The 19,826-nt window shown below is 39.1% G+C and overlaps 1 pseudogene; it reads left to right on the forward strand.

Moving 5' to 3' along the window:
* The first annotated feature begins 205 nt into the window (after positions 1 to 205).
* LOC108514621 (voltage-dependent anion-selective channel protein 1 pseudogene) lies at positions 206 to 1,052 on the forward strand (annotated as a pseudogene).
* The last annotated feature ends 18,774 nt before the right edge of the window (positions 1,053 to 19,826 follow it).

Consider the following 19,826-nt stretch of genomic DNA (forward strand, 5'->3'; position numbering starts at 1 on the left):
CCATGCCCATCCATGGTAGGGATGAGGTAGTCTGGTATATTATTAATGTTTTGAGATTATACCATGAATGAATGAATATATATATATATATTCTGATACAGATTAGAAAAAGGAAATATATCATTAGATGTTCCACTCTGAATAATAGAAGTATCTACAATCGGTAGCCGCCGCAGAGCCCACTGCCACCACCTCTGAGCAGAAGATGGCTGTGCCACTCATGTATGCCAATCTTGGTAAATCTGCCAGGGATGTCTTCACCAAGGGTTACGGATTTGGCTTAATAAAGCTTAATTTGAAATCAAATCTGAAAATGGATTGGAATTTACAAGCTCAGACTCTGCCAACGCTGAGACCACCAAAGTGACGGGCAGTCTGGAAACCAAGTACAGATGGACTGAGCATGGCCTGACGTTTACGGAGAAATGGAACACTGACAATACACTAGGCACTGAGATTACTGTGGAAGATCAGCTTGCACATGGACTGAAGCTGACCTTCAATTCATCCTTCTCACCTAACACTAGGAAAAAAAAAAAAAAGCTAAAATCAAGACAGGGTACAAGTGGGAACACATTAATCTGGGCTGCGACATGGATTTCGATATTGCTGGGCCTTCCATCCAGTATGTTCTGGTGCTAGGTTACAAGGCTAGCCAACTACCAGATGAATTTTGAGACTACAAAGTCCCGAGTTACTCAGAGCAATTTTGCAGTTGGCTACAAGATTGATGAATTCTGGCTTCACACTAATGTCTGACAGAACAGAGTTTGCTGGCTCCATTTACCAGAAGGTGAACAAGAAGTTGGAGACCGCTGTCAGTCTCATCTGGACAGCAGGAAACAGTAACACGCTTCAGAATAACAGCCAAGCTTCAGATTGACCCTGACGCCTGATTCTCAGCTGAAGTGAACAACTCCAGCCTGACAGGTTCAGGATACACTCAGACCCTAAAGCCAGGTATCAAACTGACATTGTCAGCTCTTCTGGATGTCAAGAAGGTCAATCCTGGTGGCCCCAAGCTTGGTCTAGGACTGGAATTTCAAGCATAAATGAATACTATACAATTGTTTAATTTTAAACTATTTTGCAGCATAGCTACCTTCAGAATTTGATGTATCTTTTAATGTTGCATGTCTGGGATGCAAGTATTGTTAAATATGTTAGACCTCCAGGTTCAAGATGATTCAGCTTTAAGATGTTACCCTTTCAGAAGTGTAGAAGAAACCCATTTCCAAAAAAGGTCCTTTCAGTGGTAGACTTCAGGGAAACTTGGTGGCCCTTTTGAGATGCCAGTTTTCTTTTTTATCTAGAAATGGCTGCAAGTGGAAGCTGATAATATGTAGGCACTTTATAAATTCATATTGAGTAAATGAACGAAATTGTGATATCCTGATAATCAAACTTTGGTTTCCTAACCCTGATTGATGAGAGGCTCACTCTCATCAATGATGAGAGTGCTTGATGGTGTGTACAAACTCACCTGAATGGGACTTTTTTCAACAGATCTTCATGATCTGTTCTCACCCCAGTTCATCGTCACCTCTTTTACACCAAAAGGTCTGTGGGGTATGATCACTGTTTCTTTTGTGCCATTTTGGGGTGGAGAGGGTGGATGTGATGAAGCCAGTAATTCAGGACTTATTCCTTCTCGTGTTGTGCTTTTTTGCCCTTGCACCAAAGTATGAAATAGCTTCCAGGAGCTCCAGCTATAGATTTAGAAGAGTCTGTGTGATTGTAATCACATGGTAACAACACTCAGAATCTAAATTGGACTTCTGTTGTATTCTCACCACTCAATTTGTTTTTTAGCAGTTAATGGGTACATTTTAGAGTCTTCCATTTTGTGTGGAAATAGATCCTCCTCTTCAAATGCTATAATTAACATCACTTTAAAAAATTTTGAATAAAATATTGAAACCTCAAAAAAAATGAAGTATCTACAATCACCAGCCCAGAGGAGATCAGAAATGAGTGAAGCCAAGCCTCAGAAACAAAGATCCAGTAAGTCATGTCAGAATAAAACCAAAACTGACCATAGTTTTGTCTGGAAAGATGGGACAAACGTTGGACACAGGGATCTTGAGAAAAGCAAAAGATGAAAAGGAAACGAGGGAAGGAGACTACAAAAAATCCATTTCCAGAAGTTATCTGATTTTGACCATGAACTTAAAAGTGATATATGAGAGAAACAAATAAACATTGAATAATACTGAATAACGGCCACAGGTGCCCAATGAGTTTGTTATCAGATGATGAGTTTGTTATTAGACACAGGAAAATAGATTATCTCTAAAAGAGTAGAAAATCTCCCAGACACTGCATAGCATAATGAATGAATGAAAATTTTGTTTCATGACAAATTAACGACTGATTAATTTCATTATTAAATCTTAATTTTTTGTTTCATCTTACCAAGGAATAGAGTGATTTTCCAAGTTGAGATGTAATTACAAAATTAATATTTTGTAGAAGTTACATTATTTCAGGAAAGTAAGACAGTGTGAGCCTTCAGAAAAGCAGTAAATCAAAACCTCTATTGCTGTAAAAACAAAATTACATAAAAGCCTGGTGAAATACAATGAAAGTTGAACAGAGCACTGAAGTGACACCGAGCAATGAGAATAATCAAGGAACCTTTTAGCAGAGACAAAATGGACCTCATAGGAGATCTCCAGGCTATTTTCCTTTGCTAGCCTGACCATGTGACTCAACTGACATTTTTGCCAACATTATATGACTCTGGGTATGTTTCTTGCAGGCTGCTAAGTGTTGCCAGGCACCTATGCCAATGCAAATTTGGCATTTTCTCTGACATCGCTGTAACCCAGTTTGTTGATTCCAACAATGAAGGAAGGTGAGTGACAGAGCATGAAAGCAGGCATAAATTCTGGGGACAAAATGGCTCCCCAACGTACCTGAGGCCTTAGTCCCAAGGTCCACTGCTCTGAGCTGGGAGCATACATTTTCATATTGGGAACATTAAGAGATAGAAGCAAGAACAGGAAAATGACATGGTGAGCCTCCTTACAGTTAAGCCCCTATGGGGCATTTTCTTTTCTTTTCTTTTTTCTTTTCTTTTCTTTACTTTTTTTTTTTTTTTTTGCATTTTTTTTATACTTTAAGTTCTAGGGTACATGTGCACAACGTGCGGGTTTGTTACATATGTATACATGTGCCATGTTGGTGTGCTGCACCCATTAACTCGTCATTTACATTAGGTATATCTCCTAATGCTATCTCTCCTCCCATGACAGGCCTGGTGTGTGATGCTCCCCACCCTGTGTCCAAGTGTTCTCATTGTTCAATTCCCACCTGTGAGTGAGAACATATGGTGTTTGGTTTTCTGTCCTTGGGACAGTTTGCTCAGAATGATGGCTCCAGATTCATCCATGTCCCTACAAAGGACATGAATTCATCCTTTTTATGGCTCCATAGTATTCCATGGTGTATATGTGCCACATTTTCTTAATCCAGTCTATCACTGATGGATATTTGGGTTGTGTCCAAGTCTTTGCTATTGTGAATAGTGCCGCAATAAATATACGTGTGCATGTTGTCTTTATAGCAGCATGATTTATAGTCTTTTGGGCATATATCTAGTAATGGGATGGCTGGGTCAAATGGTATTTCTAGTTCTAGATCCTTGAGAAATCACCACACTGTCTTCCACAATGGTCAAACTAGTTTACACTCCCACCAACAGTGCAAAAGCGTTTCTATTTCTCCACATCCTCTCCAGCACCTGTTGTTTCCTGACTTTTTAATGATCGCCATTCTAACTGGTGTGAGATGGTATCTCATTGTGGTTTTGATTTGCATTTCTCTGATGGCCAGTGATGATGAGCATTTTTTCATGTGTCTGTTGGCTGTATGAATGTCTTCTTTTGAAAAGTGTCTGTTCATATCCTTTGCCCACTTTTTGATGGTGTCGTTTGATTTTCCTTGTAAATTTGTTTAAGTTCTTTGTAGATTCTGGATATTAGCCTTTTGTCAGATGGATAGATTGCAAAAATGTTCTCCCATTCTGTAGGTTGCCTGTTCACTCTGATGGTAGTTTCTTTTGCTGTGCAGAAGCTCTTTAGTTTAATTAGATCCCTATGGGGCATTTTCAAGTCTAGAGAATCCTCACTGCATGGCCCATGAAGTCAAACTCCTTTATGCTATTTCTTAAATTTGTCATTATCTTCGCTGCTCCCTGGGATTCAAACTATGGAATATTTTATGATCAATTAATTTTTAAACCATAAAAGACAAATCATGAATTAGCAAGAGAATACACAAAGTAGCCTGTGCATATACAACTATATAAAATATATATAATAAAGAATAAAATAGTATGAAAAGAAACCTCATCTAAGAATAGTTTAAAAGGAAAAGTGATTTAAAGAACAGCAGACTAGAAGGAAGTTCACAAAGTCCTTGGGGTCTTGGACAAACAGATCAAGCCTATACTTTCAGGAACAATACCAACAACTCTACCTAACAGGACTGGGCTGATGAAAAAACAACCACAACATCTACTGGTGCTGCCAAACACTAAATTCCAAAATTTTATAAGTAAGAGTGAATGATGCTAGCATAATGCATTTCTGAATAAGAATCCAATCTTGCAACCACTATAGCCTTGAAAGTTGGATGCTTTTGAAACCAGTATACGCCCAGGAAACGGAAGCTCCCTATAAAGCCTGTTATCACATGCTGTTCACATCCAAAATTAAATCCCGGGGAGATTGGCCAGATTGGCAGAGTTTAGTACACAAGTCTGAGCCTTGGCTGCAAGGATGGTTGGGAAACTGTATTTCAATCTTTTTTTAGGGTTGGATTTATATTTGTCCCAAACATAGAAAAGCTATTCAGAAGACGACAAGCAGCCTCGAATTTCACAATTTTACACCATTGATAGTATTAGGGTTGTGCAATTATTCGTTTTAATATAAATTCTGAAATGCTTCCTTTAATTATTTTCCCAATACAGTGAAAATTGCTCAAAATTACATGGTAATAGTTTTTTTTTGTTTTTTTTTTTGAGACGGCGTCTCGCTCTGTCGCCCAGGCTGGAGTGCAGTGGCGCGATCTCGGCTCACTGCAAGCTCCGCCTCCCGGGTTCACGCCATTCTCCCGCCTCAGCCTCCGAGTAGCTGGGACTACAGGCGCCCGCCACCACGCCCTGCTAGTTTTTTGTATTTTTTTTTTTAGTGGAGACGGGGTTTCACCATGTTAGCCAGGATGGTCTTGATCTCCTGACCTCGTGATCCACCCGCCTCGGCCTCCCAAAGTGCTGGGATTACAGGCTTGAGCCACCGCGCCCAGCCGGTAATAGTTTTATTAAAAGATGTATTTTTCAACTTAACACTTTCTTATAAAGTTGTGCAAACATTCACCATATAACCCAGCAATTCCACTCCCAGTTATTCACCTGAGAGAAATGAGAACTTACGTTCACACAAAAAACTTGTACACAAATTTTCATAGCAGCTTTATTTGTGACAGTTAAAAGCTGGAAATAACCTCAATATCCTCCAATGGGTGAATGGATAAACAAACTGTGTATGTCCACATGATAGAATATTACTCAGCAGTAAAAAAGAACTATTGATACACTCAAAAACTTGGATGAATCTCAAAGACATTATGTTGAGTGAAAGAAACCAGTCTCAAAAGATTACATACTGTATGATTTCATTGATTTGACATTCTCAAAAAAACAAAACCATAGTGATAAGAAAGACATCAGTGGTTTCCAGGACTAATGGGTGGGGTAAGGCTGTAACTACAAGGGGACAACGCAAAGGAGTTTTGGGGGTTGATAGAACTGTTTTATGTCCTGATAGTTGTGATGGTTACATAATGTATGCACAAATCTACCCAAAAATGTGACCAAGCACTAACAGGAAAGAAAAGCAAAATTTACTGTATGATATTTTGTAATGTAAAATTAAAATAATACAGATTTTTATGGTAGAAATGTAAGTACTGCAAGAATTCAGAAAGAAGAGACTGGCTTGGACAAGACCTGAGGGGGAAAAGCAGTTTAAGGGCTCCCTCACCATATACAGAGGGACACTGCGTCAAGGATAAAGAACAAGTACTAAGTCATCAGAGCACTGGGAGGACCACAGAGTGAGCAACAGAATGATCAATTTTTTTATTAAAGGCTTCTAGATAGGAAAAATAAAAGGTTGAAGAAATAATTTTGAAAAACTTAGCAGAACTGCTCATAACCCAGATTTACAAGAGATGGAACGAGAGGAGTCCAGCTCCTACTTAAAGACCTATGTGTGATTTTTCAGACCTGATCACAGGCAATGGTTTCACCTGGCAGATTTCTTGGGAGAAAACTGCTGTCCCCACACCAAACTTGGTGCACAACCAGTGCTCTGCAGTCCCTGAAGAGGGGTGCAGGCTGACCATGCTCTTTCACATATTTACAGTTTTTGACTAATGCCCAAATTCTTAAGTCTCTTTATCTGAGACCCTGGGCAGAGGTCCTCTTCAGGCACTTCTGCTAAGACCTCCTTATAGGGGGAGAAGGAAGAAACCTGAAGAAACTTTTCCCCACTCTGACTCTGTTCCTATTATTTTTCCATTCTAAGCCCCATCCCCCTGTTCTCCACCCCTTCCACTTCAGAATCCGTCAAACTGTAGAAGCCTTTTGAGCTACAGTGAGACAATCCCAATGTCTGAGCTGATCCACATGACCCTTGACTAGTGTGCCATTCAATGGGGGAAAATGGAACAGGTGGACTGAGCATTTTCTCCAGTGTTAACCTCTTGCTTATACCATTGCAGTAAATGAGTAAAGACTTAACTCTCATTTTTGGCTTCTTGCTTTAATCTGCTACTGTAAAGCTCAGCTGTCTCTCACCTAGGACCTAACAGGACACAGAAAATAGGAGAAGGTTGCCAGCACCCAGAAGGATACAAGTACCCAAATTTGTGCCAGGGCCTCAAGAACCAGCAGAAATCCCAATGCTGGGCAAAATAAACAAACAGTAGCCATGGTTGAAGCCAAGGACATGCTGCTCCTTTCTGAGAACACACAGTGTTTCTGTATTCACAGGTCTCATGATGCAGATGCATCTGGTGCCAGGGCAGATTCTGCAGCAAATAATGGAGTCAGTGAGAATAGGAAATAATAATACGAAAAATTATATTACTGAGTCATTATAAGATACATATTAGTGCAACACTTTATTTTTATATCAAGTATACATGCATCAACTTATTTAATTCTCATAAAATCACTCAATATTATTCTTACCTCAATTTTTAAAATATGGAATTTGAGGCATCAGAGTGATAACAGGATATTAGGACTTGCTCAAGATAATAAACCTTCTGATCACTGAAGCTCAAACACAAACCAGGACTTGAAATTTTTTTCCAATTTAGCATAGCTTTGGGTCTCTTAGGTTAGAAGCCCCAGTCAGGATATCTGGGGTCTCCAGGTCAGGAATACACTTCCCTACTTTCCATCTTCACTCACCTTTAAAGGTCATAAAAGTGAAGTTCTTGACTTCTAAGTACACTGTAATGTAAGAGATAGAAGATGCTTTTCCTTTATCTCTATATTTAATTTTTTATTGTGTACTATTTATCATAATTTGGACCATATTAATGTTGTTTTAATTTTACTAATTATTTTATAATGCTATTTCTGTTTAGTGCTAAATTGTTAGCACTTCGACATTTATAAACTAATGAAATACAAATGTATGTTTTTGTCTATTTTGTTTTAGAGAAATGTGCTAGGATAATGCAAATGTTTCCCAAGTTCAGATATTTGAAAGGCCTCTCTAAACCCCGCAGGGAATACTAAGACATTTAAAGGCAAAGGATATGGGGCAGCAAGAGAAAGAGCGTATAAACGAGCATTGGAGTCCGAGAGAAAATGGTGCAGAAGTTCCCAGGGTTCTCATTCACACAGAGAGATACTCTGTTTCCAGATGAACCACTAAGATCTGTGCAAGAAGTCCTAGCTTCAGGAAAGCATAACACAGAAGTTCCCAGCGAGGTTGTTATGCCCCACTGGGCACATATTTGAGCCAGTTTATGACACTTATAAATCATCAACAAACAAACTGGCCTGGGGAGTATCCCACTGCCCTTACCTTGACTAAGAGCCAAAAGCAGGCATCCAGGAGCCTCCAGAGAGAAAGTCAGAGATTTTTTCGATTCAGCTATAAGTCAGGTAATCCCCTTACGGTTCAACAGTTCACCCTCTGACTCTTGGGCAAGGCTGCTTTTTTTTTTTTTTTTTTTTTTTTTGAGACAGTGTCTCGCTCTGTTGCCCAGGCTGGAGTACAGTGGCGTGATCTCGGCTCACTGCAAGCTCCACCTCCCAGGTTCATGCCATTCTCCTGCCTCAGCCTCCCAAATAGCTGGGACTACAGGCGCCCGCCACCACGCCTGGCTAATTTTTTATATTTTTAGTAGAAACAGGGTTTCACTGTGTTAGCCAGGATGGTCTCTATCTCCTGACCTCATGATCCGCCAGCCTTGGCCTCCCAAAGTGCTGGGATTACAGGCATGAGCCACCGTGCCCAGCCTGGTGGGCACTCCTCCTCATCACTCCTCCTTCTGCATCTTTGGCAACATTTAGAAGACAAAAAAAGCAAAGGAATAACTGCCAAAACTCTAATTAATTTGTATCATCAGACAAGGTTTAAGTAAATCAGTCAAATTAATTTTGCCAGTAACGTATTACACCAAGTAGTGACATTATATGTTGAACGAAGATTATTATAATATAAATCAGTAATCTTGCCAATGACACCAATATTACACCAAAGAGTTGTTGTATTATGAGTTAAACTAAGATCATTGTAAAATAAATCAGTCCAAATTACAACAGTACTTTCTCAACCTTCCCTACAAAGTGGCGCTTGTCCATATACCAAATGCTATCATGGATTAGTGTATGAATCAAGGGCTAAGTTCAAGTTAATCTTGGATTCCAAATTTCTTATGGGCCTCATCATATACCCTGTTTCATTCTGTCTTTCCCAAGATAATGTCATATGAGTAATAATTACCTCCAATTACATTTTAGTTTGAGCGTCCATACAACTTCCCATAGGCATGCTCAGCAGATGTTCCGGTTACACACTGTGTGTGAGTAAGCCCCCAAGTAACCTCTAAACTGTCTGTCTTAGTCATCTCTGGTTACCATTACAAAATGTCATAGACTGGGTGACTTAAACAACAGAAATTTATTTTCTCATAATTCTGGAGACTGGAAGTTCAATATTGGAATGCCAGCATGGTGGGCTCTAGTGAGGGTTCTTATCCTGACTTGTAGACTACCACCTTCTTCCTGTGTCTTCACATAATGGAGACAGAAAGCAAACTCTCTGTTGTCTCTTTTTACAAGGGTCATAATCTGATCACAAGGACCCCATACTAGGACCTCACCTAGACCTAATTAATCCCAAAGGTCCTATTTTTAAATACCATTACATTGGGTGACAGGGGTTCATTCAACAATGAATTTTTGGGGATGCAACTAAGTCCACAGCATTGGCATTAGTTTCCATTCACCAAAACATGGTTTATAGGCACATGATACTATGACAAGTTAGGCACAGCAGATATTTTATCTGGGAAGCTTTTTCAACTAAGCTAATAGTAACATAGTGATCTGTGACTCTGTTGTTAAAGTCCTTTGTGCACATCCATGGGACAAAATTTCCCACATGCTACATCTCAAAAGGAATCCTCTATAATAGATATAACCCACAAAACAGGAGCAAAAAGACAAAGTTCCATTAGGTTTATTCCAGGTGTTCACTCACAAGATGTTGTTAATATCATCAAGATACATCATGGAGATGAATCCAGATTGAATGCCTTTATTTTCACTGGGGCCTATCCTGAACCTCCTGCTTCAAACTAAGAAGAGGGTTTCTGCAGAAAAACAGCTCCACCTTTATGGTTATCTATAAATATAGCTAAGAGATAATATTCTCTTGCTCCCAACCTCTCACAAAGCACCAAGGTAACATTCGCTTTTTCTTTTGCATTATATATTGATTGAATTCCTTGTCATCAACAGTCTTTCCTCTTTCTTTCCATTTGACATTAATTTTCACCCTCTTCAGACCGTCTTCTCAGGATAGGACCATAGAGCTAGGTATGAGTCTGACCAGTGCTTCCCTTTGTCCACTCTCAGTCAAATGGAATAGGGCTGAATCAGCACAAGCTTAAAAGATTATCTGGGGACCCCCAAATAGCCAAAACAATCTCAAAAAAGAACAAAGTTGAAGGACTTAGGCCACCTGATCTCAAAACTTATTAGGAAGTTCCAGTAATGAAAATAGTGTAGTACTGGCATGAAGTCAGACATATAAACCAATGGAATAGAATAGACAGCTCAGAAATCAATGCTCCTGTATAAGGTTGAATGATTTTCAATAAGGGTGCCAAGACTACTCAATAGGGAAAGGACAGCTTTTTAACAAATAGTGCTGGGAAAACGATATCCACATACAAAAGAATAAAGTTGGACTCCTACCCTACACCATATACAAAGTTTAACTCAAAAAGGATTAAAGACTTAAGTGTAAGAGGTAAAACTATACAACTCTTAAAAAAAATATGTAAAAACTTCATGGCATGAGATTTGGTAACGATTTCTTGGACATAACACCAAAATATGGGTAGCAAAAGAAAATATAGATAAACTGAAGTTTATCAAAATCAAAAGTTGCTTTCATCAAAGGACACTATAAACAGAGTGAAAAGGTACCCAACAGAATGCAAGAAAATATTTTTAAATCATATATCTGATAAGAGATTAATATCCAGAATATGCAAAGAATTCCTAAAACTCAACTACAATAAAGCAACCCAATTGAAAAAAAAAATGATCAAAGGCTTGAATAAACACTTTTCCAAAGATATACAAATGGCCCATAAGCACATGAAAAGATGCTAAACATCACTAATCTTTAGGGAAATAAAAATCAAAACCACAATGAGACACCACTTTGTACCCATTAGGATGGCTTTATAAGAAAAACAGAAAATAACAAGTGTTAGAGATGATGTGGAGATACTGGAACCCCCTGCACTCTTGGTCTATGCAGCTGCTATAGAAGAGAGTGTGGTGGTTTCTCAAAACATTAAAAAAAGAACTACTCTATGATTCAGTAATTTCATTTCTATATAATACCCAAAATAATTATAAGTAGGGTCTGAAAGATATATTTATACACCTATATTCATAGCAGCATTATTCACAATAACCAAAGGGTGAAAACAACCCAAGTGTCCATCAGCAAATGAATGGATAAACAAAATGTATCTACATCCAATGCAATAAAGAATGAAAATTCTAAAAATAATGAAATTCTGAAATGCTACAACATGGATGGATATTAAAGGTATTATCCTAAGTAAAATAAGCTAGATGCAAATATTGTATGACTCCATTTATATGAGCTTCCTATAGTAGTCAAATTCATAAAGACAAAGCAAGATGCCTTTAAGATGGCTGACTACAGGCCCCCAGTACTAACCTGCTCCACAAAAAAGGATTAAAACAGTGAGTAGATAAGCACATCTCTAATAAAGCATCTCAGAGAAACAATGGCATTCAGAAAGGAAGTTGACAGGGAACTTCTGAGGCACAGAAGGAGAGGAAAACAAAACAGTCATCCCAGCCAGGATTGCCTCAAAGCCAAGAGGAACTTCCCATTGTGAGGAAAAGATAAGCAAGAGATTGCAGTGGTCTAAATTCCCACTTGGAGACTCCTGCAATCCTAGCCATGGGAGAGCCCCTCAGCCCTCATGGGCCCTGAGACCAGTATAGGGAGCTACCTGGAGTCCATATGACAGCACTAATCCAGAAAGTGAGGTTGCACTGGGTCCCACACACCGCCCAAAATCCAAGCAGCTACAGCAAAGTGCCATTTTGAAAGCCCAACCCCTGCTAGACTACATTGTGCCCTGTGCCCTGGGGCCCAATAGCCTTTGCATCTCCACATCCCTGAAGCCCCATGGACATTCCCCATGTCCACCCAGAGGACTATAGCATCGTTATGCCAGCTAGACCCAGCAGTTCAGCTGAATCTCCAGCAATCTAGCTCATGCAATGTCCTACACTCCAGGGAACATATGGAGCAGCACATCAGGGAGGCTGTCCCTGGAACAAAGGGAGCCTGAGTGTATACCCCCCAGAGCCTGAGAGCTACCCACCTGGGGCTGCTGCCACCGACAGCAACCCTGTCCCCTCCAGCAGCATGGTACCACTTACCTGCCTGTGCCTTTAGGGGACCTGAAAACAGGCCTGCACCCCCCATTACTGCCAGTACCCAAGTGTGCCACTCAGGGCCAGAGAACAGGGCTACCATGGCCCCCACCAGCACACACCCACATGTGCCCCATGGGGGCCCAAGTTTTGGCCCACCATCACTACTGCCACTGCCAACACCATGTACGCTATCCAGGAGCTTGAGGACCCACCCACCTGGTCTGCTGCTGTCACCACCAGCACCCCAGCATGTCATCTGGAGGCGTGAGAACCAGCCCACCCAAACCTGCCACCACTGATGCCTGTGTATGACACCTAGAGGACTAAGGACTGACCCTCCCAGCCCATTGCTGCCACCAATGGTGCCTGAGGACTGGCCCACCTGGTGTGCCCATCTCTATAAATCCTCACTACAGCCTCCACTAACAACTGCACCCTAAGCCACTAAGGAGCTCACAGATACTGCTTACACTAATTACAGCTGAAGAAATTATATGGAGACTACACTACTGTGCCCACCTGGAATCAAAGCCAAAGCAACCTACTAAACCAACATTATAGATATATCTACAGGAAAAAAATTTATTCTCAATGAAACCCAATTCATAAAATTGGTAGAAGCAACTGCTATACCAGATGAGCAGATGTTGACACAAGAACAAAAGAGACATGAAAAAATAAAGCATATGATAGCTAAAAACAACATAATAATTGTGCACTAACAGGTCCCAAGAGAAAGGAAATCTATGAAATGCCTTTAAAGGCTCAAAATAATAATATTAAAGAAACTCAGTGTGACACAGAAAACAAAGATAAACAATGCAAGCAAATCAGAAAAACAATCTATGATCTGAATGAAAATTCCACTGAGACAGATATGATTTTTTAAAAGAACCAAGCAGAAATTCTGGAACTGAATAATTTGGTGAATGGAATAAAAACTACAATAAAGACATTTAAGAGTAGACCAGATCAAGAAGAATTTCTAAACTTGAAAACAGTTATTTTGAAGTAATCCAGTCAGACAAAAAAAAAGTTTTTTAAGAATGAAAAAAGCCCTGGTGACCCATGAGACACCACAGAGTGGCCAAATATTCAAATGTTGAGAGTTCCAGAAAGAGAAGAGATAAGCAAAGGCATAGAAAATCTATTTAACAAAATAATAGCTGAAAACTTCCCAAGCCTTACAAGAGATGTAGACATACATCCAGATATAGGAAGCTCAAAATCTCCAAATAGATTCAACACAAGAAGGTTTTCTCCAAGGTATATTATAACCAAACTGTCAAAAGTCAAAGACAAAGAGATAATTCTCAAAACAGTAAAAGAAGAGCACCTAGTCACATATAAGGGAATCCCTATCAGACTAACAGCCTATTTCTCCACAGAAACTTTACAAGCCAGAAGAGAATGGGATGATATATTCAAAGTCCTGATGGAAAAAAAACTGCCATTCACTGGAAGGTCATGAAAAAAAAAAAAAAAAAACTGTCAGCCAAGAATAACAGACCCAGCAAAGCTACCCTTCAAAAATAGAGGAAAACTAAAGGCTTTCCTACACAATCAAAAACAAAGGGAATTCATTACCACTAGGTTAGATCTACACAAAAATGCTTAAAGGAATCCTATAACTGGAAGCAAAAGGACAAGGACAATATCTACCATTATAGAAATACAAGAAAATATAAAACTCACTGATAGAACAGATACCCAAATGAGAAAGAGAAAGGAGTCAAATGTTACCACTACAAAAAAACCACCAATTAGTAAAGATAAGCAAAAAAGAGAAAGAGAGAATATACAAAACAGTCAGAAAACAATTTAAAAAATGACAGGAGTAAGTCCTCATCAATGAATAACAACCTTGAAATTCCCCAATTAAAGAATATAAACTGGCTGAAGAATTTTTTTAAAAGACTCAATTATTTGCTGCCTACAAGAAACTCACTTTACTGTAAAGACATACAAAGACAGAAAGTAAAGAGATGGGGAAAATTATTCTAGACAAAGAGAAGCCAAAAGTGTGCAGGAGTAGCTATACTTACATCACACCAAATGGACTTTATGTGAAAAAACCATAAAAAAAGAAAGGAAGGTCATTATATAATGATAAAGGGATCAAGTCAGCAAGAGCCTGTAACAATTCTAAATATGTTTCCCCTCAACATTGGAACATCCATATATATAAAACAATATTATTAGAGCTAAAGAGAGAGATAGACCAATTACAATAATAGTTGGGGACTTCAACACCCTACTTCCAGCATTGAACAGATCATCAAAGCAGAAAATCAACAAAGAAACATTGGACTTAATTTGTACTGTAGATCAAACAGACCTAATAGAAATTTATAGAACGAACATCTCATTCAACAGCTACAGAATACACATTCCTCTCGTCAGTACACAGAACAATCCCCAGGATAGACTATATGTTAAGACACAAAACAAGTGTCTTTTTAAAAACTGAAATCAGGCCCAGTGTGGTGGCTCATGCCTATAATCCTAGCACTTTGGGAGGCCAAGGAGGGCAGATTGCATGAGCTCAGAAGTTCAAGACAAGCCTGAGTAACATGACAAAACCCTGTCTATACAAAAATTTTTTTTAATTAGCTAGGTGTGGGGGCATGCACCTGTAGTCCCAGCTACTCAGGAGGCTGAGGTGGGAGGATCTTCAGTCCTGGGAGGCCAAGGCTGCAGTGAGTCATGATTGTGCCACTGCACTCCAGCCTGGGCAACAGAGTGAGATTCTGTCTCAAAAAAAATAGAGAGAGAGAGATTATATCAAGTATCCCCTTAGATCTCAATGGAATAAAACTAGCAATCAATAACAAGTATACTCCTTGACCCCTTTGGAGTTCATTTCCTGACGGTAGCCAAGGCACACATTTCAATTCTCAGAACACTGAATGCTGGGCTCTCTTTTATAAAGGCGTCAGTGGAATTTTCATGTCCCTGATAGATTCCAGATAGCTGGTTTAATTGATAGACATAATAGTCCCCTCAAACAACTCTTTCAAATTTCAGCCCATAAAATGGACCTCGGAATGGGTCTCTATATTGCCCCAGGCCTTAATCTCCCTTAAATCAAGGACCTTTCAGTGATTCATATCTCACACCAATTTTTTGAAAACTTTCCCATTGCCCTTTCCTACATTTAAAGGAGAGATACATCTCCCCTACATATGTATAAATATTCATTATATGTGAGACTCTTAAATATATCTTCCTTGTACTTATAAATGTTTAATCTTGCCTCTATCCCACAAATGCTGGAGGCCAATTCAAGGGTGCATAGTCTTCCCAGGACCTATTTGAGCCTAAATTCTCACCACCACTAACACACACACACAAAAAAACACTGTCAAGTGCAGCTGTACACCATTTTGTTAACTGTGGGTATCACTACTATTGGTTGGGTGCTTTCATTGGTCTGCAGTCCAGACCCTCCAAGTAATTGCTCAATTATGGGAAATGCTGAGGCCCACGTGCCATCAAGTTTAGTCAATACAAGCCCTCCAACCCAAATCTTGCAAGCTTGCTCATCACCAACCAAACCAACAATTGAGGCAAAGAGCCCATAGTAATTTAACAAATTAGAGGTCTACCCATAGGCTAATGCTGGAGCTCCAATCTCAGCCATAGATATTTTAATTGGCAAACAGCCTGACATCCTATTAATAACTTACACCTAAACCAAGCCATATGATTTAATAATTATTTGCAACAGAACCCTTCTTATCACCCATCTGGGCAAAATCTTTAATTGTTGGAAATCGTGAGATTCAGCCACTCTTACCTGGGGTTTATGTCCGTCAGTTTGGACATAAATTTGATTGAAGCATGTTCAATCAAAGCCCAATAATAGGCTAGTAATTACCTTTCAAATGGAGTGTACCTTGAAGCTGCTAGTCCAAACTTTCTAGTCTAAAAATACCAGTAATTGCCACTAGGTAGCAATAATAGCCTTTTGCCAAAGGCTCCAGTCGAGTGACAATGAGTACTAAAAACTTCCAAAATCATTTCAGCACAAGAGTCATAAGATCTTAAAGATCTAGGTATTACTAGAACTCATTGAAGCCAGGTGTGGTGGCACAAGCCAGTAGCTCTCACTACTTGGGAGGCTGAGGCAAGAAGATCACTTGAGCCCAGGAGTTCAAGGCTGCAGTAACCTATGATCACACCACTGCACTCCAACTTGGGGGTCAGAGAAAGACCCTGTCTCTAAAATAAATCAATAAACAAATAAATATACCATTTTGAGACTATGCAGTTTAGTATTTAATTGTTCATTCAACCAATAGTTTTTGAGACAACCAAAGCGAAAACAGACAAATGGGATTACATTAAGTTAAAGAGTTTCTGCATAGAAGGAAACAATTCAACCAAGTGAAGAGACAATACACAGAATGTGAGAAAATCTTTGCAAACTACCTGTCTGACAAGAGATTAATAATCAGAATTTATAAGGAGCTCAAACAACTCTGTAGGAAAAAATCTAATAATCCAATTTGAAAATCTGCAAAAAGATATGAACAAATATTCCTTAAAAGGAGACATGCAAATGCAAGCAGGTATATGAAAAAGGGCTTAATATCATTGATCATCAGAGAAATGCAAATCAAAACTACAATGAGATATCATCTCACCCCAGTTAAATTGGCTTATATCCAAAAGACAGGCAATAAGAAATACTGGCGAGGATGTGGAGAAATTGGAACTTTCATACACCGTTGGTGGGAATGTAAATTAGTACAACCACTATGGAGAACAGTTTGGAGTCTCTTCAGAAAACTAAAAACAGAGCTAACATACAATCCAGCAATCTTACTTCTAGATACATATATACAATGGAGTACTATTCAGCCATTGGAAAAGAATGAGATCCTGTCATTTGCAACAAGATGGATGGAACTGGAATCACTTTGTTAGTGAAATAAGCCAGGCACAGAAAGACAAATGTTTCATGTTTTGACTTACCTTGGGGTCTAAAAATAAAGACAATTGAACTTATGTAGGTAGAGAGTAGAAGGATGGTTACCAGAGGCTCGGAAGGGTAGTGGGGGACTGGTGGGGAGGTGGGAGTGGTTAATGCATACAAAAAAATGGAATGAATAAGACCTACTATTTTATAGCAGAACAGGGTGACTATAATCAATAACTTAATTGTACATTTAAAAATAACTAAAAGAGTATATTTGGATTATTTGAAACACAAGGAACAAATGCTTGAGGTGATGGATACTCTGTTTACCCTGATGTGATTATTTCACTTGTATCAAAATAACTCATGTAACCCATAAATATATACACTTACTGTGTACTTACAAAACCTTAAAAAAAATTTAAAGACTAAACATGAAGTTGCAGTACCGTCAAACAATGGATCATTATATAGTACTAAAAATAAAGAAGTTGTCAAACCATGAATAGATATAGAGGATCCTTAAATGCATATTACTAAGTGAAAGAAGCCAATCTGAAAAGCCTATGTAATTATGACTCCAACTATATGACATTCTGGAAAAGGCCAAACTATGGAGGCAGTCAAAAGAGAAATGCCAGGGGATACAGGAATGAATAGGCAGAGCACAGAGGATTTTGAAGGTAGTGAAACTACTCTGTGTAACCCTATAATGATAGATACGTGTTATTATAAGTTTGTCAAAACCCAAAGAATGTACAACATCAAGAGTTAACCTAATGTAAACTACGGACAGTGGGTGATAATGATGTGTCAATGTGGGTTCATCAATCATAACAAATGCACCACTCTAGTGGAGCATGCATGTGAGGGGGCAGGTGATATTTGAAAACATTTGTACCTTCCATTCAATTTTGCTGCGAATCCAAAACAGCTCTTAAAATAAAGTCTAATTTTAAAGCCATATAATGGGAGAAATATTGGCAGGTAACGTTACAAAAGGAGACTTTCATATAAAATATGCAAATAATTCCTACAAATAATAAGAAAATAATATGAACAATCAGACAGAAAAAAATTTAAGAGATTTAAATAGGCACATCACACACACACACACACACACACACACACACACACCCCATCCAAATGGCCTACAAACATTTGCAAAGGTGCTCAACCTCATTCGTAATCAGGAAAATTACTTTCCCAGAAAAATGACACACGTGAGTGGACCAAGGCTTAAAAACAAGAATTCATCCAGCTTTGACCAGAAAGACTCATGTAGTGTGAATACCAGGGTCCTGTGAAGAAGGCAAGAGAGAAAACAAAGGAGAGAAGCAGAAGCAGGAAGAATCAAATTCCAGACCTCCATGCGAAACACATTTCATATAAACCTAAAGATGACTCAATAGGAGAAAGAAATACTTTGCAAAACGAATTTCTTCCAGAAATGGACAACATGGCTTCACAGATATTCCCTGACATAATAAGTAATTGAAAATAGTGTAAAATTGAAGGCTTTATCTTATTACTCCATCTTATAATGTTCTTTAAATTTGTTATTTTACCTTCCCTATAATAGAAAAGTTATTTTAAAGAATGAAGATGTAAAATAATAAAAATATAGAGATGAAGAAAAAACTAGTAGTCACCAGGAGTCAGGGATGGTAGGAGAAGGGGGGTGGATGTGACCAAAGAAGGTAGAGGGATATCTTTGTAATTATGAAAACACTCTGGATCTTTATTGTGATGATGGTTACATGAATCTATATGTGTCATAAAATGTCATAGAACTGGCGGGGCGCAGTGGCTCACACCTACAATCCCAGCACTTTGGGATTCTGAGGCAGGCGGATCACCTGAGGTCAGGAGTTTGAGACCAGCCTGGCCAACATGGTGAGATCCTGTCTCTACTAAAAATAGAAACATTAGCTGGGTGTGGTGGTGCACTGTAGTCCCAGCAACTAGGAAAGTTGAGATGGGAGAATTGCTTGAACTGGGATGTGGAGGTTGCAGTGAGCTGAGATCAGGCCACTACACTCCAGCCTGGGTGACAGAGTGAGACTCCATCTAAAAAAAAAAAAAAATTCTAAAACTACACCCATTACATCGATGTTAATTTCCTAGCTTTGGTATTGTCCTATACTTCTTTAAGATGTAACCATTAAGAGAAACTGGATGAAGGGTAGATGGGATCTCTCTGTACTATCTTTGCAACTTCTTGTGAATCTATATAAATTTCAAAAAACTTTAAAAATTTTTTTGAATGGAAATGTAAATTACATGATATGCCACTGGATTCCAGGAACGGTAAGCCTAGCCTGAGTCTCCAGAAAGGCAGGAAGTTACAGCGCCTATTGTGTCACAAAACCAGAAAGGCCAAACAAATGCAGTCAAATCTGAAACGAGCCCTGAGGGCACACAGAGTAAAGGGACAATTATTACTCTCCTCATCCTTCCCTTCCTCAACCTGACCTTGTGCCTCAGTTGCCATGTGCCCATACTTCATTTGGCCTGATGTGCACCTCACAAGCTGTCAAGAATATACCAAGACTCACTGGCATTCTCTCTTTCATCACGGATATCCAGCTTTGGCGGGGATGGGGAGCAGTGAGATTCCAGTCTCAGTTCTCTTGGGCAGGATAA

Source organism: Rhinopithecus bieti, unplaced genomic scaffold (assembly GCF_001698545.2).
Source record: "Rhinopithecus bieti isolate Rb0 unplaced genomic scaffold, ASM169854v2 scaffold_33474, whole genome shotgun sequence".
Lineage (NCBI taxonomy): Eukaryota > Metazoa > Chordata > Mammalia > Primates > Cercopithecidae > Rhinopithecus > Rhinopithecus bieti.